Raw genomic sequence first — 23255 nt, 5'->3', positions numbered from 1 at the left:
GCAAATCTACTGTGGGGGCTGCTGTGATCCAATGCAATCACTGAGCTGCTGCTATCAAGGGTAGTGACTCTGGGAAATGTGCAGGTCACAGTGGATGGCTTTGCTGCAATGGGATTCCCTAACTGTGGTGGGGTGATAGACGGAACCCATCTCCCTGTCTTGGCACCGGCGCACCAAGGCAGCCAGTACATAAACCGCAAGGGGTACTTTTCTGTGGTGCTGCAAGCTCTGGTGGATCACAAGGGACGTTTCACCAACATCAGCGTGGGATGGCCGGGAAAGGTACATGACGCTCGCATCTTCAGGAACTCTGGTCTGTATGAACAGCTTCAGCAAGGACTTACTTTCCAGAGCAGAAAATAACTGTTGGGGATGTTGAAATGCCTATAGTTCTCCTTGGGGACCCAGCCAACTCCTTAATGCCCTGGCTCATGAAGCCGTACACAGGCAGCCTGGACAGTAGACAGAAACTGTTCAACTACAGGCTGAGCAAGTGCAGAATGGTGGTAGAATGTGCATTTGGATGTTTAAAAGTGCACTGGCGCAGTTTACTGACTCGGTTAGATCTCAGCGAAACCAGTATTCCCATTGTTATTACTGCTTGCTGTGTGCTTCGCAATCTCTGTGAGAGTAAGGGGGAGACGTTTATGGCGGGGTGGGAGGTTGAGGCAAAGCGCCTGGCAGCTGATTACACGCAGCCAGACACCAGGGTGATTAGAATAGCATAGCAGGGCGTGCTGTGCAACAGAGAAGCTTTGAAAACCAGTTTCATGGCTGACCAGGCTATGGTGTGACAGTTCTGTTTGCTTCTCCTTGATGAAAACCCGCCCCCTTGGTTCACTCTACTTCCCTGTGAGCCAACCGCCCTCCCCTCCCCCCCTCGATCACGGCTTGCAGAGGCAATAAAGTCGTTGTTTCAAATTCATGCATTCTTTATTAATTCGTCACACAAATAGGGGAATAACTGCCAAGGTAGCTTGGGAGAGGAGGGAAGGACAAGGCCACACTACATTTCAAAACTTATGGAATGCCAGCCTTCTGCTGCTTGGTCAGTCCTCTGGGGTGGAGTGCCTGGGTGCGCGGAGGGCCCCTCGACCCGCGTTCTTGGGCGTCTGGGTGAGGAGGCTATGGAACTTGGGGAAGAGGGCGGCTGATTACACAGGGGATTCAGTGGCGGTCTGGGCCTTTCCTGCACCTCAAACATACGCCGGAGCATATCAGTTTGATCCTCCAGTAGCCTCAGCATTGCCTCCTGCCTGCTCTGATCATGCTGCCGCCGCCTCTCCTGTTGCTCCCGCCATCTATCCCCTTGTGCGTCCCTCCTGTCCTCGCGTTCATTTTGTGCTTTCCTGGACTCCTCCATTGCCTGCCTCCATGCATCCTGCTGGGCTCTTTCAGTGCAGGAGGCCTGCATGAGCTCAGAGAACATTTCATCGCGTGCGGGTTTTTCGCCTTCTCACCTGCGCTAGCCTCTGGGAGGGAGATGTTAGTGGCAGCTTTGAAACATTTGCAGCTGCGGGAGGAACAAAAGGGAGAGTAAAAGGGAAAAAGACGCACTGGCCATTTAAAAGGAGGGGCTGATGTGTTCGGGTTAACATGCAGCACAAACCCAGCTAACCCCCCCGCCGCCCAATTCTCTGGGATGATGGCTTCACCCCTCCCCCCACTGTGTGGCTAGCAGCGGGGAAGATTTCTGTTCCGCCACAGGCAAACAGCCCAGCAGGAATGGCCACCTCTGAATGTCCCCTAAATACAATTCTCTTATTTCAACCAGGTGACCATGAATGATATCACTCTCCTGAGGATAACATGGAGAGATAAAGAATGGATGTTCCTTGAATGCCAGCAAACACCAGGCCCACACGCTGCCATGCTTTCTTATACAATGATTCCAGACGACATGCTACTGGCCTGGTGTGGTAAAGTGTCCTACCATGGAGGACGCAATAAGGCTGCCCTCCCCAGAAACCTTTTGCAAAGGCTTTGGGAGTACCTCCAGGACAGCTTCCTTGAGATGTCCCTGGAGGATTTCTGCCCCATCCCCAGACACGTTAACAGACGTTTCCAGTAGCTGTACTGGCCGTGAATGCATCCCAAGTCTTCAGGGCAAATTAATCATTAAACATGCTTGCTTTTAAACTGTGTATTATATTTACAAAGGTACACTCACCAGAGGTGCCTTCTCCACCTTCAAGGTCCGGGAGCCCGGGTTGGGAGGGTTTTGGCTCCAGGGTGATAAACAGTTCCTGGCTGTCGGGGAGAACGGTTTCTCCGCTTGCCTGGTGTTCGCTATCATCTTCCTCATCCCCAAAATCCTCATCCCTGTTGCATGAGACTCCCTTGCAGGAGTCCACGTACAGGTGTGGGGTAGTTGTAGGGGCACCCCCTGGAATTGCATGAAGCTCAACATAGAAGCGGCTTGTCTGGGGCTCTGACCCCAAGCGGCCGTTTGCCTCTGTGGTTTTTTGGTAGGCTTTCCTGAGCTCCTTAAGTTTCATGCGGCACTGCTATGGGTCCCTGTTATAGCTTCTGTCCTTCATGCCCTTGGAGATTTTTGCAAACATTTGGCATTATCTCTTTTGGAACGGAGTTCTGATAGCATGGATTCGTCTCCCCATACAATGATCAGATTCAATACCTTCCGTTCGGTCCATGCTGGAGCTCTTTTGCAATTCTGGGATTCCATGCTCACCTTTGCTGATCAGGTATGCATGGTCGCCTGTTTTTATCAGCTTGCCACAGTGGCCAAACAGGAAATGAAATTCAAAAGTTTGTGGAGCTTTTCTTGTCTACCTGGCCAGTGCATCAGAGCTGAGAGCGCTCTCTAGAGCGGTCACAATGGAGCACTCTGGGATAGCTCCCGGAAGCTAATACCATCGAATTGCATCCACGCTACCCCAAATTCAACCTGGCGATGTCGATTTCAGCATTAATCCCCTCCTCAGGGAGGAGTACAGAAATTGATTTTAAGAGCCCTTTAAGTTGACAAAAATGGCTTCATTGTGCAGGGTTAAATCAATCTAACGCTGCTAAATTTGACCTAAACTTGTAGTGTAAACCAGGGCTAAGTGTCCTGGGCTGAAAGTATTGTGTGGGGGAAAGTCCTTGCTTGCTAGTCCTGTCTCCGATGTGTGGGCTGAGATCCCTAAAAGGAGGATTCCGGCATGTTGTCTGTGGTCACCTCTGTTCCAGGACTGGTGTATATAGTGTGCAAACAAACAAGTTACACTGAGAAATTACCCAGACTCCACATCACTAATTTTCCAATGGGAAATCAATCTACAAGACCTGAATTCTGCTACCGCTCAGCAGAAGGGTGAGAATATTGTTAAATAAACAAACATTAGTAATTACTGATAACATCAAAGTTCCTTGGGAGAAATATGTCCATTGGGGGTGTGAATGGGAGAGAGAGTCTTCCATCCAAATCTTTCATTTGCAAACTATGGATTAAATTTACTTTGCATTCAATTTCCTGTGTGTCTGTTAAACTGTGAGGCTTCAGCACCCAATCTGGCAGGCTGAATCATCTTAGCCATTGTTTCTTGTGCAATTGTTCCACTGAAGGCAATGGGACAGTTGACATGAGTAAAGATTGCTCAGTAGTTTCTGTCTCTGCATGGCCCTGCACTCCAGGGTCTCTGCATTACATTTCAGCCATGCAGAGCAATGACCTTAAACAGCTGGTAGCAGAAAGGCGATTCCTCTGGGAGTGGGAGGTTGGTTGCATCAGGACAGTTGTTTGCACAGAAAACACAGTGCTAATTCCCCAGGCTCAATCTCTTCAGAGGTGGAATCAAGGGAGACACAGCCTTCCATGGAGAAGGATACAAATATGAGGGCTCTGCACTGTGTAAATGGAGGGGGAAGAGCATGTTCTAAGACAGATCACAGCAGCTGCTTGTCCATTCAGGTAGATGCAGGTGTCTTTGCTGAGCAGATTCAGTTTCTACTGAATGATGAGACCCAAGTAGTTCAGTGGTGGAAACCGAGTCCTGGCTGCCAAACCCTGAGAAATAGGAGGTCATCACTCGAAGCTTGAGCTGTCCTGTGGTTACAGGTGAGCACCCTCTTCCTGATTGTGTTTCTATACCATCTTCCAAACAGGGGCATGGATATGCTGTGTGAATATTGTTTGCAATGTTGTTGTAGCCGTGTTGGTCCCAGGATATTAGAGAGACAAGGTGGGTGAGGTGATATCTTTTACTGGATCAACTTCTGTTGGAGAGCGAGACAAGGTCTCTAGCTCTCAAAAGCTTATCTGTTTCTCTCTCCAACAGAAGTTGGTCTAATAAAATATATTACCTCACTCACCTTGTCTCTGTGAATATTAGCACTTTTAGCAGTGCCAGTCAATGTTAATAGCACCATTTAACAATGGGGAAATTGAGATGTGTCTTGTGAAAGGTCCTCAGCTAAGGATCTGGCTCAGGATAACTAGGGTGAAGCCTGGAATAGAATAATGGGAAATCAAAATTAAATAGGGTGACCAGATAGCAAGTGTAAAAATCGGGATGCGGGTGGGGGGTAATAGGTGCCTATATAAGAAAAAGCCCCCAAAATTGGGACTGTCCCTATAAAATCGGGACATCTGGTCACCCTAAAACTAAGTGAAGCTGATAGAAAGGAACATTACAATGGCATGTTAGGTAGATAAAGTGTAATTAGGAGGATGAGAGGGTATGTGAAGAACAAATGGTTTTAGTTAAAAGTAAATAAAAACTGCTTCACTATAGCTGAGTCAGGCAGGTTGCAAGAGAATCCACGAGTCCACTGAACCCAGGGAATAAACAAGATATGGACATTGCTCAGGTGCTATGGTTGAGATTTTTAAAGCCACCTAGGAATTGGGTGTCCTAATCTCCTATTAGAATTAATGTCCCAATCCTATAGACAGTTTGACAACCTCCTCTCAAATGATTTCTTTGTATCGATTGTCACCAAAAAAGTGTTATCTGTGCCAGGTCAACTTTTTTCTGGGAACAGCCTGTCAGAAGCTGAAATATCAAACAAGTAGCTTCCTGAACTAACTGGAATTTTGGGCTTCTCTGTATCACTTTAGGAGAACATAATAATAATATAGGAATTGCCAGATTAGATCAGACCCAAGGGCCATCCTGCTCAGTATCCTTCTCCAAGAGCGGGCAGTACTAGATGTTTCAGAGGCAAATGTAAGAACACTGCAATAGCAGTTCTGGGATAATCTCCCCTCACATGTGTCATGTTGGTCTAGAATAGTTGTGGAATGGATATTAAACCTCATGTTTTGGGGGTTAAGCCAATCTCTATTGTTGCCATTAATTAGGATAACTCTGGATATTTATATGGCTGTCAGGAACATCCAATCTCTTCTGGAATCTAGTTAAGTCCTTCATATCAATGACTTCCTGTGGCAATGAGTGTGATGCTCCTAATGGGGATGCAAGAGTGTGAGTGCCAAATTCAGGGCAGACAGTTACAACCCAGGGCACAAACCCCCTCATTGCTTGTCAGTTCTAAACTTAGATTTCACCAACCAACTGCACCGAGTGCAAACTCCTCAGGCACTTTAACAGCCTTGACAGAGTCCCCTACACTCCCCTCCTTGGCTGCGCCGGTCTGTCCTGCCACCCAGGTGAGCGTATCTGTGGTGCACGACCCCTTACACCAAGAATCACAGCGATATTCAGGTTACTCCGGACTTCCCCCAGGTCATTTGCACTTTAGGTCTCACACCAAAGACGATGCTTGTAGCCAATCCTATAGTGAACTACTGTATAGGAAGATTTGTTAAATAGGAAAAGGAAATGAGAGTTATTTACAAGGTTAAAGCAAGAAAACAGACCCATGAATGAGTCACAGTCTTAGGTTTCAAAAGGTGATACAGGCTTCTCTCAGCAGCAAGCTGTATTTGACCTTTAGGGCTATCCCAGGCTAAGCAGCTGGGGATCTCTTGCTAATGCCTAGAAACACCCTGCCCCAAGTGTGCAAGCAGCACAGAGATCCCTAGTTTCTTTTGTTTGAGGTTTTTATCCCCCTCCTGCCATCTTTGCTCTGAGTTGCAAACTCAATCCATTTGCATGACTCATCTTCATCGGGAGAAGAGCAGAACAATAAGAGTCTCTAGTCCTTTTGTTGATGGTTTCTCAATCCAGTTGTCAGGAGTTTCCAGTTGCAATATGCACCCATAGCCCACCCGGTATTAGGGTGACCAGATGTCCTGATTTTATAGGGACAGTCCCATTATTTGGGGCTTTGTCTTGTATAAGTGTCTGTTACCCCACCCCACCCCACATCCCCCGTGCTGATTTTTCACATGTGCCATCTGGTCACCCTATCTGGTACTGATGGGTCTCCTTTTTAGGAGAGGCTTAATGTCTGTGGGAGAGCAACTCTTCACACTCATGATCGTCCCTCTCCTGTGTGGTGATTCATACTCACAGAAGCTCACTACAACCACTGAAATGTTAAATTACGATATGGGACAGACATTGCAGGGGAGATTAATGCAGGCAGCAACTGACAAGCATTCAGAGTCAAACATTAAACACTTCCATATAATTCTAGTACCCATTTTATCAATATCAACCCAGAAGGGAGCCAGACTGATTCCAGCTGTGTATGGTAGTGTCCTACTGAGACAGGGGGGACCTTGGCATGAGCTAGCACTTGGTCTGCCAGCATCACAGTGAGTGCCACAGTTTACTTACACAGTGGGTTAACAAGAATTTCATTTGCTAGATTTTAAGTTGCCCACCTTTAAATTTTGTTGTACGTTCCCCTTGTTCTTGGAGTAATGGGCAGGGAAAACAGAAGTTCCCCATTCTACCATCTCCGAGTTTCTGCAGAAAGAGGAGTGACAAGAACCTCCGCTGAGGATCCTGAGGCCACTGAACCCTCAGAAACAAGAGCTCATCACTTCCCGTTTGGGCTGTCCTGTGGTTTCAGGTGAGCACCATCTTCCTGACTGCATTTCTATACCACCTTCCAAACAGGGGCATGAATGTGATTTGTGAATATTAGAGGGTCAAGGTGGGTGAGGTAATATCTTTTATTGGACCAGATTCTGGTGGTGAACGAGAGAAGCTTTTGAGCAACACAGAGCTCTTTGACAGGTGAATATTAACAGTTTTAACCTCACTTTCCCACTGCAGTGCCAGTCAGCATTCATAGCACAATTTCACAGAGATGGAGCATGAGATCCATATCTTGAGACAGGTCCTCAGTGGAGGATCTGCCCCACTGACACAAAAGAAGCTACTTTGATTTACACCAGCTGAGGATCCAGCTCAGTGTGAGCCCCAAGCATAGAATTATAGAACTGGACGGGACCTCGAGAGGTCATCTAGTCCATTCCCCTGAACTCAAAGCAGGACGACGGATTATGTATACCATCCCTGACAGGTGCTTGTCCAACCTGCTCTTAAAAATCTCCAATGATGGAGATTCCACAACCTCCCAAGGCAACTTATTCCAGTGCTTAACCACTCTGACAGTTAGGAAGTTTTTCCTAATGTCCAACCTAAACCGCTCTTGCTGCAATTTAAGCCCATTGCTTCTTGTCCTATCCTCAGAGGTTAAGGAGAACAATTTTTCTCCCTCCTCCTTCTAACAACCTTTTATGTACTTAAACTCTTATGTCCCCTCTCAGTCTTCTCTTCTGCAGACTAAACAAACCCAGTTTTTTCAATCTTCCCTCATAGTTCATGCTTTCTAGACCGTTGATCATTTTTCTTGCTTTTCTCTGGACTTTCTCCAATTTGTCCACATCTTTCCTGAAATGTGGCACCCAGAACCTGACACAATACTCCAGTTGAGGCCTAATCAGCATGGAGTAGAGCGGAAGAATTACTTCTCGTGTCTTGCTTACAACACTCCTGCTAATATATCACAGAATTATGTTTGCTTTTTTTGCAACAGTGTTATGCTGTTGACTCATATTTAGCTTGTGATCCACTATGACCCCCAGATCTCTTTCTGCAGTATTCCTTCCTAGGCAGTTGTTTCCCATTTTGTATGTGTGCAACTGATTGTTCTTAAGTGGAGTACTTTGCATTTGTCCTCATTGAAGTTCATCCAATTTACTTCAGATCATTTCTCCAGTTTGTCCAGATCATTTTGAATTTTAATCCTATCTTCCAAAGCACTTGCAAACCCTCCCAGCTTGGTATCATCCACAAACTATAAGTGTACTCTCTATGCCATTATCTAAATCGTTGATGAAGATATTGAACAGAACCAGACCCAGGACCTCCCTGCAGGACCCCACTTGTTATGCCCTTCCAGCATGACTGTGAACCACTGATAACTCCTCTCTGGGAATGGTTTTCCAACCAGTTATGCACCCACCTTATAGTAGGTCCATCTAGATTGCATTTCCCTAGTTTGTTTATGAGAAGGTCACGTGAGACAGTATCAAAAGCCTTACTAAAGCCAAGATATACCACAGCTACCGCTTCCCCCCTATCCACAAGGCTTGTTACCCTGTCAAAGAAAGCTATCAGTTTGGTTTGACATGATTTGTTCTTGACAAATCCATGCTGACTGTTACTTATGACCTCATTATCTTCTAGGTGTTTGCAAATTGATTGTTTAATTATTTGCTCCATTACCTTTCCAGGTACAGAAATTAAGCTGACTAGTCTGTAATTCCCTAGGTTGTCCTTATTTCCCTTTTTAAAGATGGGCACTATACTTTCCCTTTTCCAGTCTTCTGGAATGTCTCCGGTCTTCCATGACTTTTAATGGGGTGGCGAATGGTGATACAGTCTTACTAACCCAGATCACACATGCCAGATTGTTTCTAGACTCTGAGTTCAGGGACAGCATCTCCCCCACCCCCACCACCCCAGTGCCTTTCTTGCTCCTGGATTATCATCCCACATTCATTATGGATGCGGAAGATCACTCCACCAGTTAGGGTTGCACATCAGCCTGGTTTTACCCCTTCCTGAGATCCACCCTGCAAAGAGCTGTATTTTTTTACTGCTACATAGCTAATGTCAGGAAACAGAAAAGGCACTGCCAGTCCCTCACCACATCACCATCACCACCACAGGAACTAAGAGAATTTACTCCACTTCATAAATTATGTGAAACTGATCTCTTGTGTGGGGGTGAAAATTGTTCCTTTTCCTACAGGGAAATAAAAGGCTGACTATACCAGGATATATTGTTAGATTTATTTCCATTAATTATAACACAAGATTGGTGTCTAAGGACTCTAGACTGCATTGGAGATCTCAGTACAAGATTTCAGTTGATGTATTTATTGATTTTGACTCCTAAGGCATGGCATGATTCTGGCCATTGTCAGAATTGAAATACAGCATTTAAGTATCATTGTTAAGCTCTGGTATGTCACTACATGGGATTTGATATGACAGAACAGATCATTTCTCTATCAGTAATTGGCCACCATGGAAACGGGCTGTTATAGCAGTCATTGGTATCCATGTAGACCACCCTCTTCCCCATCAGAGCGAAGTTCTGCCCTCAGACTGAGACTCATAGAATACCAGGGTTGGAAGGGACCTCAGGTGGTCATCTAGTCCAACCCCCTGCTCAAAGCAGGACCAATCCCCAACTAAATCATCTACTTTTTTTTAATGTTTGCCCCAGATCCCTAAATGGCCCCTTCAAGGATTGAACTCTCAACCCAGGGTTTAGCAGGCCAATGCTCAAACCACTGAGCTATCCTTCCCCCTGCAAGAGGAATAGTGATGAAGTGAGCTGTAGCTCATGAAAGCTTATGCTCAAATAAATTTGTTAGTTTCTAAGGTGCCACAAGTACTCCTTTTCTTTTTGCAAATACAGACTAACACGGCTCCTACTCTGAAACCTGTTTCCATCCTGTTTCCACTCCTGGCACTTTGCTATGAAATCTACATTTGTCTTAACATTTCAGCCTTTAACCAGGAGAGGAAGGGGAGTTTCTGAATATTTATGGAATTAATTCATGAGATTTGATTAACTTTGAACTCCATGTCCTTCTGATTCAATCACACAGATTTATTGTTCCTAGACTCAACCCATGGCAGACTGGAGAAACCAAATAGCCATCACAGAATTCTTCCTCCTGGGATTTGGGGAGCTCCCTGACCTACAAATTCTTCTCTTCCTGATATTCCTAGTGATCTACATGGCAACCGTGACCGGGAACACTCTTATCGTGGTGCTCATTGTGGCTGATCAGCACCTTCACACCCCCATGTACTTCTTCCTGGGGAATTTGTCCTGCCTGGAGACCTGCTACACCACAACCATCCTGCCCCGGATGCTGGCCAGTCTCCTGACTGGGGACAGAACCATCTCAGTCAGTGGCTGCATCACACAACTGTATTTCTTTGGGTCTCTGGCAGGTACGGAATGCTGTCTCCTAGCAGCGATGTCTTATGATCGGTATTTAGCGATATGTAAACCCCTGCACTATTCAACTCTTATGAATACCAGGTTTTGCCTCCATTTGGCTGCTGTCTCCTGGTTAAATGGTTTTTTGGCTCTTACCATCTTGGTCTTATTCCTATCACAGTTAATATTCTGTGGCCCAAATGAAATTGACTATTTCTATTGTGATCCCCTCCCACTAATAGAGCTCTCCTGCAGTGACACCCACCAGGTCATACTGGCGGATTTCATACTATCCTTTGTATTCACCCTGCCTCCATTCCTACTAACTCTGACGTCCTACATGTGCATCATCGCCACCATCCTGAGAATCCCTTCCACCACCGGGAGGCAAAAGGCCTTTTCCACGTGCTCCTCTCACCTCATTGTGGTGACAATTTTCTATGGAACCATAATGATTGTGTACCTGCTACCGAAACGTGATACACTGAGAGACCTGAACAAGGTGCTCTCTCTTTGCTACACGGTCCTAACTCCCCTGGTAAACCCCCTCATCTACAGCCTGAGAAACAGAGAGGTCAAGGAAGCCTTGAGCAAAGCAGTCAGTAAATGCGGCTTTCACAGAAATGTGCAGATACACCTAGATAATAACATAGCCTGAGGCTTTCAAAGCTGCCTGGGTGATTTCAGCAATCAGCCCCCATTAAAATTAAGTTGAAAAGTCCCAGTTAAAATCTCAGCACTCAGTGTTGTCCATTTTAGTGGAAGGACCAGGGAGGGAAAACTATGTTTCGATCATGGAGTTTTTAACTGGGTACTAGGCAGAGTGGAGACAAAATTTTAACGGATTTTTATATCTGTAAAAAAGCCATTTTTGATCAAAATAAATGTTTGGAGAATAAAAATACTAACTCCTGGTGCAGCATATGTGGGGATATAAACCTGGGAAATCTGCCACCTCTGAAATTGTGCTTATTGCCAGCATAGCCCTCTGCAAACCAACCACCTTTACTGTGCTCACACAGGTCAGATGCAAACAACCAGGCCCCAGCAGAGACTTCTGGACACTTCACCAGGAACAGTGTTATAGCCTTTCTTGCCCTTCCACTTTGGATGCTGTAAGAATCCCTCTAGGCAAACCTTAAGTTACAAAAAGACACAAAATGGTCGAGGTGGCAACATGTTGTAAGGGTGAGACCATTGGGTCTGTGTTCACCTGTGCAAATTGGTGAGGATTTTTATCAAGCCTTCCCCAGGAAAGGTGGAGTAGGGTTTGGGAGGATTTTGTGGGGGGGAATCATAGAATATCAGGGTTGGAAGGGACCTCAAGAGGTCATCTAGTCCAACCCCCTGGTCAAAGCAGGACCGATCCCCGACTAAATCATCCCAGCCAGGGCTTTGTCAAGCCTGACCTTAAAAACTTCTAGGGAAGGAGATTCCACCACCTCCCTAGGTAACGCATGCCAGTGTTTCACCACCCTCCTAGTGAAAAAGATTTTCCTAATATCCAACCTAAATCTCCCCCACTGCAACTTGAGACTATTGCTCCTTGTTCTGTCATCTACTACCACTGAGAACAGTCTAGAGCCATCCTCTTTGGAACCCCCTTTCAGGTAGTTGAAAGCAGCTATCAAATCCCCCCTCATTCTTCTCTTCTGAAGACTAAACATCCCCAGTTCCCTCAGCCTCTCCTCATAAGTCATGTGTTCCAGTCCCCTAATCATTTTTGTTGCCCTCTGCTGGACTCTTTCCAATTTTTCCACATCCTTCTTGTAGTGTGGGGCCCGAAACTGGACACACTACTCCAGATGAGGCCTCACCAATGTCAAATAGAGGGGAACGATCACGTCCCTCGATCTTCTGGCAATGCCCCTTCTTATACATCCCAAAATGCCATTGGCCTTCTTGGCAACAGAGCACACTGTTGACTCATATCCAACTTCTCGTCCACTGTAACCCCTAGGTCCTTTTCTGCAGAACTGCTGCCGAGCCATTCGGTCCCTAGTCTGTAGCGGTGCATGGGATTCTTCCATCCTAAGTGCAGGACTTTGCTCTTGTCCTTGTTGAACCTCATCAGATTTCTTTTGGCCCAATCCTCTAATTTGTCTAGGGCCCTCTGTATCCTATCCCTACCCTCCAGCATATCTACCTCTCCTCCCAGTTTAGTGTCATCTGCAAACTTGCTGAGGGTGCAATCCACGCCATCCTCCAGATCATTTATGAAGATATTGAACAAAACCGACCCCAGGACCGACCCCTGGGCACTCCACTTGATACCGGCTGCCAACTGGACATGGAGCCATTGATCACTACCCGTTGAGCCCGACAATCTAGCCAACTTTCTACCCACCTTATAGTGCATTCATCCAGCCCATACTTCTTTAACTTGCTGGCAAGAATACTGTGGGAGACAGTGTCAAAAGCTTTCCTAAAGTCAAGGAACAACACGTCCACTGCTTTCCCTTCATCCACAGAGCCAGTTATCTCGTCATAGAAGGCAATTAGATTAGTCAGGCATGACTTGCCCTTGGTGAATCCATGCTGACTGTTCCTGATCACTTTCCTCTCCTCTAAGTGCTTCACAATTGATTCCTTGAGGACCTGCTCCATGATTTTTCCAGGGACTGACGTGAGGCTGACTGGCCTGTAGTTCCCCGGATCCTCCTTCTTCCCTTTTTTAAAGATGGGCACTACATTAGCCTTTTTCCAGTCATTTGGGACCTCCCCCGATCGCCATGTGTTTTCAAAGATAACGGCCAATGGCTCTGCAATCACATCCACCAATTCCTTTAGCGCTCTCAGATGCAACTCATACGGCCCCATGGACTTGTGCTCGTCCAGCTTTTCTAAATAGTCCCGAACCACTTCTTTCTCCACAGAGGGCTGGTCACCTTCTCCCCATGCTGTGCTGCCCAGTGCAGTAGTCTGGGAGCTGACCTTGTTCGTGAAGACAGAGGCAAAAAAAGCACTGAGTACATTAGCTTTTTCCACATCCTCTGTCACTAGGTTGCCTCCCTCATTCAGTAAGGGGCCCACTCTTTCCTTGACTTTCTTCTTCTTGCTAACATACCTGAACGAAACCCTTCTTGTTACTCTTAACATCTCTTACTAGCTGCAACTCCAGGTGTGATTTGGCCTTCCTGATTTCACTCCTGCAAGCCCGAGCAATATCTTTATACTCATCCCTGGTCATTTGTCCAATCTTCCACTTCTTGTAAGCTTCTTTTTTGTATTTAAGAGCAGCAAGGATTTCACTGTTAAGCCAAGCTGGTTGCCTGCCATATTTACTATTCTTTCTACACAGCGGGATGGTTTGTCCCTGTAACCTCAATAAGGATTCTTTAAAATACAGCCAGCTCTCCTGGACTCCTTTCCCTCTCATGTTATTCTCCCAGGGGATCTTGCCCATCAGTTCCCTGAGGGAGTCAAAGTCTGCTTTTCTGAAGTCCAGGGTCTGTATTCTGCTGCTCTCTTTTCTTCCTTGTGTTAGGATCCTGAACTCGACCATTTCATGGTCACTGCCTCCCAGGTTCCCATCCACTTTTGCTTCCCCTACTAATTGAAAAACACTTCCAAGCGGGCTCTTTCCCTGTTATATATTTATTAGACGCTTGGTGGTGGCAGCAATAAAGTCCAAGGACAAAAGGTAAAATAGTTTGTACCTTGGGGAAGTTTTAACCTAAGCTGGTAAAAATAATCTTAGGGTTTTTTATGCAAGTCCCCACATATGTACCCTAGAGTTCAGAGTGGGGAAGGAACCTTTACATGGTGGCAGAGCAGTGGAATTAACTTGAAAGCATTTTGAGATCAATTTGAGATTTTTTTGAACAAGAAGCACAGATTTTAAAAAGGAAATTTTCCTTTGGGCTCCTGGAAAGCAGGTTTTAAGATGAAAGCAGTTAGAGGATTTTTTGTCTCTGTATGGGGGCCAGAGCAGAGACAAAAGGGAATTGTCTTTTGTGAGCTGGAGTTTTCCCTACCTAAAGGCAGGGTAGTTAACCTCCTGCAGGGAAATTCACAAGTCTTCACAGACCTGAAGAATTTTTTTTTTTTTTTTACCTAAGAGCAACTAGAGGGGTTTTCTGTCTTTTTGCCTGGAAACAAAGGTGTTAGGGGTTTTTTTAAGGATTTTTCTGTAGGCTGACAATCACTATCAGAGAACATAGGTATCCGGTTACAGCACAGCAAAATTTTACAAGCCAAGTTTTTTGTTTTATTTCTAACTCTCGGGTGTAAAGTTAGTTAAAAACAGAGAGGCAAACATGACAAAGCCCAAAACAAACAGCCAAAGAGGCTGCCCACAGGACAGTTATGGAGGCAAGGGAAAAAGAAATGGAGGAAAAGGAAAAAGAGAGGAAGCATACACTTGAGATGGAGAAGGCAAAGGCTCAGCAGAATAGCAATCCTTCTCCAGGTACCACTTCCCATCCCAGGAAGTTCCCCACCTACAAGGCAGGCGATGATACCGAGGTCTTCTTAGAAAACTGTGAAAGGGCCTGCCTTGGGTACAGCATCTCTACAGACCAATACATGGTAGAGCTGAGGCCGCAGCTCAGTGGACCCTTAGCTGAGGTGGCAGCTGAAATGCCTAAGGAACACATGAACAAGTATGAACTGTTTCAAACCAAGGCGAGAGTCAGAATGTGGCTAACACCCGAGCAGTCTCGTCGGAGGTTCAGAGCCCTAAGGTGGAAACCAGACGTGTCATTTACCCGACATGTCTACCACATTGTGAAACATTGGGATGCCTGGATATCAGGAGCAAGTGTTAAATCTCCAGAAGATTTGCCCTTCCTAATGCAAATGGAGCAGTTCTTAGAGGGTGTTCCTGAGGAAATAGAAAGATACATCCTGGATGGGAAGCCCAAAACTGTAATCGAGGCTGGGGAGATTAGAGCCAAATGGGTGGAAGTGGCAGAAAAGAAGAAAAACTGGTTGCAGTTGGAGCGGAGACCAGAAAGGACAACCTCAGACCACACCCTACTACCGGGGGCAGCCCAAGGCCCCAACTACCCCCCAAAGAACCCTCCAGACATCTTACTGTCCCGCCACACCGTTCTCCAGCAACCCACCTCGCCCCAGTGATCAGTCAACTGGACAATGTTTTAAATGTAACGAGCCGTGGCATATGAAGGCCAACTGCCCCAAGAACCCCAACAGATTACAGTTCATTGCACTGGAATCACACCAGAGGTCCTCAGGCCCAGATACTTCCCAGATATCCTTGGAGCGGAGGGAAACTGTGAGTGTGGATGGGAAGAAGGTCACTGCGTGGAGGGACACCGGAGCACAAGCGTCAGCTATCCATGCTTCCTTAGTGGACCCCAATTTAATCGACCCAGAGATTCAAGTGACAATTCAACTCTTCAAGTCCAACTCTTTCAATTTGCCTACAGCCAAGTTGCCTGTCCAGTACAAGGGATGGTCAGGAACATGGACTTTTGCAGTCTATGATGATTATCCCATCCCCATGCTGTTGGGGGAAGACTTGGCCAATCATGTGAAGCTAGCCAAGAGGGTGGGAATGGTCACCTGCAGCCAGGCTAAACAAGCCATGATGCCTAGCTCTGTTCTGGAAACTTCTATCAGGACCCGGTCAGAGGTGATGGACCCAGACCCCAGGCCAATGTCTGCAACAGCAGTGGTGGATCCAGTCCCGCAGAGCCAGACAGAGCCAGAACCGACGGAACAACCAGCACCAGACCCATTGCCAGCACTGAATCCAGTACTTGCAACCCCAACACCAGAGGGCCCCACCAAACCTGAACCGGCAGCAGCCGATAACCCACCAGAGGCTCAACCGGAGCTTGAACCCCAACATAGTGCACCACCGGAGAGCGGTTCACAGTCAACGGAAATAGCCCCATCCCCTACATCGCTTCCAGAGGGACCAAGCCTAGGTCCACAATCCAATGAGGAGCTGATGTCTCCAGCATCAAGGGAACAGTTCCAGACCGAACAGGAAGCAGATGAAAGCCTCCAGAGAGCTTGGACGGTGGCACAGAGCAACCCCCACCGCCTCTCAGCTCTTCTAATCGATCCAGGTTTGTTGTAGAAAGAGGACTTTTCTACAAGGAAACTCTTTCTGGTGGACACCAGGAAGACTGGCATCCTCAGAGACAGTTGGTAGTTCCAACTAAGTACCGGGTAAAGCTCTTGAACTTGGCCCATGATCATCCTAGTGGCCATGCTGGGATGAACAGGACCAAAGACCATTTGGGGAAGTCATTCCACTGGGAGGGAATGGGCAAGAATATTTCTACCTATGTCCGATCTTGTGAGGTATGCTAAAGAGTGGGAAAACCTCAAGACCAGGCCAAAGCCCCTCTCCAACCACTCCCCATCACTGAAGTTCCATTTCAGCGAGTAGCTGTGGATATTCTGGGTCCTTTTCCGAAAAAGACACCCAGAGGAAAGCAGTACATACTGATGTTCATGGATTTTGCCACCCGATGGCCAGAAGCAGTAGCTCTAAGCAACACCAGGGCTAAAAGTATGTGCCAGGAACTAGCAGACATTTTTGCCAGAGTAGGTTGGCCCTCCGACTTCCTCACAGATGCAGGGACTAATTTCCTGGCAGAAACTATGGAAAGCCTTTGGGAAGCTCATGGGGTGAATCACTTGATTGCCACCCCTTACCACCATCAAACAAATGGCCTGGTGGAGAAATTTAATGGGACGGTGGGGGCCATGATACATTCATAAATGAGCACTCCAGTGATTGGGACCTAGTGTTGCAGCAGTTGCTCTTTGCTTACAGAGCTGTATCACATCTGTCAAGGTTCCTCCCCCACTCCGAACGCTAGGGTACAGATGTGGGGACCTGCATGAAAACCTCCTAAGCTTATCTTTACCAGCTTAGGTCAAAAAGTTCCCCAAGGTACAAAATATTCCACCCTTTGTCCTTGGATTGGCCGCTGCCACCACCAAACAAATACTGGTTATTGGGGAAGAGCTGTTTGGAAACGTCTTTCCCCCCAAACTCTTCCCAAAACCTTGCACCCCACTTCCTGGACAAGGTTTGGTAAAAAGACTCACCAATTTGCCTAGGTGATTACAGACCCAGACCCTTGGATCTTAAGAATAATGAACAATCCTCCCAACACTTGCACCCCCCCCCCTTTCCTGGGAAATGTTGGATAAAAAGCCTCACCAATTTGCATAGGTGACCACAGACCCAAACCCTTGGATCTGAGAACAATGAAAAAACATTCAGTTTTCTTACAAGAAGACTTTTAATAGAAATAGGAGTAAATGGAAGTAAAGAAATCCCCTCTGTAAAATCAGGATAGTAGATACCTTACAGGGTAATTAGATTCAAAACATAGAGAATCCCTCTAGGCAAAAACTTAAGTTACAAAAAAGATACAGACAGAAATAGTTATTCTATTCAGCACAATTCTTTTTTCAGCCATTTAAAGAAATCATAATCTAACACGTACCTAGCTAGATTACTTACTAAAAGTTCTAAGACTCCATTCCTGGTCTATCCCCGGCAAAGGCAGCATATAGACAGACCCACAGACCCTTTGTTTCTCTCCCTCCTCCCAGCTTTTGAAAGTATCTTGTCTCCTCATTGGTCATTTTGGCCAGCGAGGTTACCTTTAGCTTCTTAACCCTTTACAGGTGAGAGGAGTTTTCCTCTGGCCAGGAGGGATTTTAAAGGGGTTTACCCTTCCCTTTATATTTATGACAACATCCCAGTTTAGGGTTTTCACCATTTGAACTTGTATATGGCTGTGAGGTTAAGGGGCCATTACAGTTGGTGAAGCAGCAGTGGGAGGGGTTTACACCTTCTCCAGGAACTAACATTCTGGACTTTGTAACCAACCTACAAAACACCCTCCGAACCTCTTTAGCCCTTGCTAAAGAAAACCTACAGGATGCTCAATAAGCGCAAAAAGCCTGGTATGATAAACATGCCAGAGAGCGTTCCTTCAAAGTAGGGGACCAGGTCATGGTCTTAAAGGCGCTCCAGGCCCATAAAATGGAAGCATCATGGGAAGTGCCATTCACAGTCCAGGGGCACCTGGGAGCTGTTGATTATCTCATAGAATTCCCCATCTCCAACTGAAAGCCTAATGTGTACCATATTAATTCTCTAAAGCCCTTTTATTCCAGAGAATTAAAGGTTTGTCCGTGTACAGCCCAGGGAGGAGACGACGCTGAGTGGCCTGAAGGTATCTACTATGAAGGGAAAAGTGCTGGTGGTGTGGAAGAGGTGAACCTCTCCATGACTCTTGGGCGTATGCAGCGACAGCAGATCCAGGAGCTGTGCACTAGATACATGCCAATGTTCTCAGCCACCCCAGGACTGACTGAACGGGCATACCACTCCATTGACACAGGTAATGCTCACCCAATTAAAGTCCAACCTTACCGGGTGTCTCCTCAAGCTAAAACTGCTATAGAACAGGAGATCCAGGATATGCTACAGATGGGTGTAATCTGCCCCTCTCGCAGTGCATGGGCATCTCCAGTGGTTCTAGTTCCCAAACCAGATGGGGAGATACATTTTTGCGTGGACTACCGTAAGCTAAATGCTGTAACTCGCCCAGACAACTATCCAATGCCACGCACAGATGAACTATTAGAGAAACTGGGACGGGCCCAGTTCATCTCTACCATAGACTTAACCAAGGGGTACTGGCAGGCACCACCAGATGAATCTGCCAAGGAAAGGTCAGCCTTCACCACACATCTCGGGCTGTATGAATTTAATGTACTCCCTTTTGGGCTGCGGAATGCATCTGCCACCTTCCAAAGACTTGTAGCTGGTCTCCTAGCGGGATTAGGAGAATATGCAGTCGCCTACCTTGACGATGTGGCCATATTTTCGGATTCCTGGGCAGAACATCTACAAAAAGTCTTTGAGTACATAAGGGAGGCAGGACTAACTGTTAAGGCTAAGACGTGTCAAATAGGCCTAAACAGAGTGACTCACCTTGGACACCAGGTGGGTCAAGGAACTATCAACCCCCTACAGGCCAAAGGGGATGCTATCCAAAAATGGCCTGTCCCAAAGTCAAAGAAACAGGTCCAATCCTTCTTAGGTTTGGCCGGATATTACAGGCAATTTGTACCGCAATACAGCCAAATCGCCGCCCCACTGACAGACCTAACCAAAAAGGAACAGCCAAATTCCGTTCAGTGGACCAAAGAGTGTCAGAAGGCCTTTAACCAGCTTAAAGCGACACTCATGTCTGACCCTGTACTAAGGGCCCCAGACTTTGACAAACTGTTCCTAGTAACCACAGATGCGTCCGAGCGTGGTGTGAGAGCAGTTTTAATACAGGAAGGACCGGATCAAGAATTCCACTCTGTAGTGTTTCTCAGCAAGAAGCTGTCTGAGAGGGAAAGCCACTGGTCAGTCAGTGAAAAAGTATGTTACGCCATTGTCTACGCTCTGGAAAAGCTACACCCATATGTTTGGGGACGGCGTTTCCACCTGCAAACCGACCATGCTGTGCTACAGTGGCTTCATACCACCACAGGAAATAACAAAAACATATTTGGTGGAGTTTAGCTCTCCAAGATTTTGATATCGACATCCAACACATCTCAGGAGCTTCTAACAAAGTGGCGGATGCACTCTCCCGTGAAATTTTCCAGAATCAACTGGTTAAAATCGTCCTTGACATGTGGAAAATATTGTTAGTCTTTATGTACTTGGTAGTACATTTAGAGGTGCATGTGTCTTATTAACTCTGTTTTCTCCAAGAGCTCCAGGAAGAAATCACAGCCAGTGTTTCACCCTATCTGTGATTTGGGGAGCATGTCATAAATATAAAGGGAAGGGTAAACCCCTTTAAAATCCCTCCTGGCCAGAGGAAAAACCCTTTCACCTGTAAAGGGTTAAGAAGTTACGATAACCTTGCTGGCACCTGACCAAAATGACCAATGAGGAAATAAGATACTTTCAAAGCTGGAGCGGGGGAGAAACAAAGGTTCTCTCCGTCTGTGTGATGTTTTTTTGCCAGGAACAGAAAAGGAATGGAGTCTTAGAACTTAGTAAGTAATCTAGCTAGATATGCGTTAGATTCTGTTTTGTTTAAATGGCTGATAAAATAAGCTGTGCTGAATGGAATGTATATTCATAGAATCATAGAATATCAGTGTTGCAAACGACCTCAGGAGGTCATCTAGTCCAACCCCCTGCTCAAAGCAGGACCAATCCCCAGTCAATCAATATTCCTGTTTTTGTGTCTTTTTGTAACTTAAGGTTTTGCCTAGAGGGATTCTCTGTTTTGAATCTGATTACCCTGTAAGGTATTTACCATCCTGATTTTACAGAGGTGATTTTTACTTTTTCTTCCATTAAAATTCTTCTTTTAAGAACCTGATTGGGTTTTCATTGTTCTTAAGATCCAAGGGTTTGGGTCTGTGTTCACCTATGCAAATTGGTGAGGATTTTTATCAAGGCTTCCCCAGGAAAGGGGGTGTAGGGTTTGGGAGGATTTTTGCGGGAGAAAGAAGTTTCCAAGCAGGCTCTTTCCCTGTTATATATATTTATTAGACGCTTGGTGGTGGCAGCAATAGAGTCCAAGGGCAAAAGGTAAAATAGCTTGTACCTTGGGGAAGTTTTAACCTAAGCTGGTAAAAATAAGCTTAGGGGGTTTATCATGCAGGTCCCCACATCTGTACCCTAGAGTTCAGAGTCCGGAAGGAACCTTGACACAGGGCATGAATGTGGTTTGTGAATATTAGAGGGACAAGGTGGGTGAGGTAATATCTTTTATTGGACCAACTCCTGTTGGTGAACGAGAGAAGCTTTTGAGCTACACAGAGCTCTTCAGGTGAATATTAAGAGTTTTAGCCTTTCCTTCCCACTGCAGCGCCAGTCAGTGTTCATAGCACCTTTTCACAGAGATGGAGCATGAGATTCATGCCTTGTGACAGGTCCTCAGTTGGGGAACTGTCCCAATGACAAAAATGGAGCTACCTTGATTTACACCAGCTGAGGATCTGGCTCAGTGTGTGCCCCAATGGGTGGCGAGTGGTGATAGAGTCTTACTAACCCAGATCACACATGCCAGATTGTTTCTAGACTCCGAGTTTAGGGACAGCATCTTTTCCCCCCTCCCCCACCCCACTCCAGTGCCTTTCCTGTTCCTGTATCATCCCACACTCATTATGGAGTGGGGAGGGTCATTCCCCAGTTAGGGTTGCACAACAGCCTGGTTTTACCCCTTCCTAAGATCCACCCTCCAAAGAGCTGTATTTTATGACGGCTACATAGCTACTGTTGGGAAACAGAAAAGGCACTGCCAGTCCCTCACCATGTTCCCATCACCACCACAGGCACTAAGGGAGAATTTACTCCACTTCATAATTTATGGCATGAACTGATCTCTTGTGAGGGGGTGAAAATTATTCCTTCTCCTACAGGGCACTGAAATGCTGAATATACCAGGATATAGTGTTAGAATTAATGGAAAGAAATCTAACAGCAGGACGGTGCCTAAGAACTCTAGACCACATTGAAAAATCTCAGTCCAAGATTTTAGTTGATGCTTGATTTTGACTCATAAGACATGGCATGATTCTGGCCATTGCCAGAAACGAAATACAGCATTTAAGCATCATTGTTAAGCTCTAGTATGTCAGACAGAGAAATGATCTGATCTGTCATATCAGTATGTGGCTACGAGACAAATGGGCTGTTATAGTAGTCACTGGTATCCGTGTCAAACACCCTCTTGCCCATCAGAGCAATGTTCTGTCCTCAGACTCAGTTTCCTGGCACTTGGCTCTGAAATCTAAATTTAGTCTTAAAATTTCAGCCTGTAACCAGGAGAGGAAGGGGAGTTTCTGAATATTTATGGAATTAATTCATGAGATTTGATTAACTTTGAACTCTGTGTCCTTCCAATTCAGTAGCACAGATTTATTGTTCCTAGACACAACCAATGGCAGACTGCAGAAACCAAACAGCCATCACTGAATTCTTCCTCCTGGGATTCGGGGATCTCCCTGACCTGCAAATTCTTCTCTTCCTGATGTTCCTACTGATCTACATGGCAACCATGGTTGGGAACACCCTCATCGTGGTGCTCGTTGTGGCTGATCAGCACCTTCACACCCCCATTTACTTCTTCCTGGGGAATTTGTCATGCCTGGAGATCTGCTACACCTCAGCCATCGTGCCCCAGATGCTGGCCAGTCTCCTGACTGGGGACAGAACCATCTCAGTCAGTGGCTGCATCACACAACTGTATTTCTTTGGTTCTCTGGTGGCTACAGAATGCTGTCTCCTAGCAGCGATGTCTTATGATCGGTATTTAGCGATATGTAAACCCCTGCACTATTCAACTCTTATGAATACTGGGTTTTTCGTCCAGTTGGCTGCTGGGTCCTGGTTAAAGCTTGTTTGGCTACTACTATCTTTGTTTTATTCCTATCACAGTTAACATTCTATGGCCCGAATGACACTGACCATTTCTATTGTGATGTCATCCCACCTATAGAGCTCTCCTGCAGTGACACACACTGGTTAGTATCCTGTGTATTCACCCTGCCTCCATTCCTACTAACCCTGACATCCTACCTGTGTATCATTGCCAGCATCCTGAGAATCCCTTCCACCACCAGTAGGCAAAAGGCCTTTTCCACCTGCTCCTCTCATCTCATTGTGGTGACAATTTTCTATGGAACCCTAATGATTGTCTACATGCTACCGAAACGTGATACACTGAGAGCTAAACAAAGTGCTCCCTCTTTGCTACACGGTCCTGACTCCCCTGGTAAACCCCCTCATCTACAGCCTGAGAAACAGAGAGGTCAAGGAAGCTTTGAGGAAAGCATTCAGTAAATGTGGCTTTTGCAAAAACATGCAGAGACTCTGAGATAATAACTTAGCTTTGAAAACCTCAGGCTGTCTGGGTGATTTCAGCAATCATCCCCCATTAAAATTAAGTTGAAAAGTCCTA

General features: G+C 46.1%; 1 protein-coding gene and 2 pseudogenes across 1 annotated transcript in view; 2 read left to right on the top strand and 1 right to left on the bottom strand.

Moving 5' to 3' along the window:
* Positions 1-23255, bottom strand: part of LOC144929108 (uncharacterized) — a 170323-nt gene that overhangs the window by 35271 nt on the left and 111797 nt on the right. The gene's annotated exons all lie outside the window — the stretch shown is intronic.
* On the top strand, positions 10013-10970 carry LOC144929453 (olfactory receptor 11A1-like; annotated as a pseudogene).
* Positions 22236-23171, top strand: LOC144929456 (olfactory receptor 11A1-like; annotated as a pseudogene).

The sequence above is a fragment of the Lepidochelys kempii genome, chromosome 14 (assembly GCF_965140285.1).
Source record: "Lepidochelys kempii isolate rLepKem1 chromosome 14, rLepKem1.hap1, whole genome shotgun sequence".
In the NCBI taxonomy this organism is placed as follows: domain Eukaryota; kingdom Metazoa; phylum Chordata; order Testudines; family Cheloniidae; genus Lepidochelys; species Lepidochelys kempii.
This window is presented reverse-complemented; position numbering and strand designations above follow the sequence as displayed.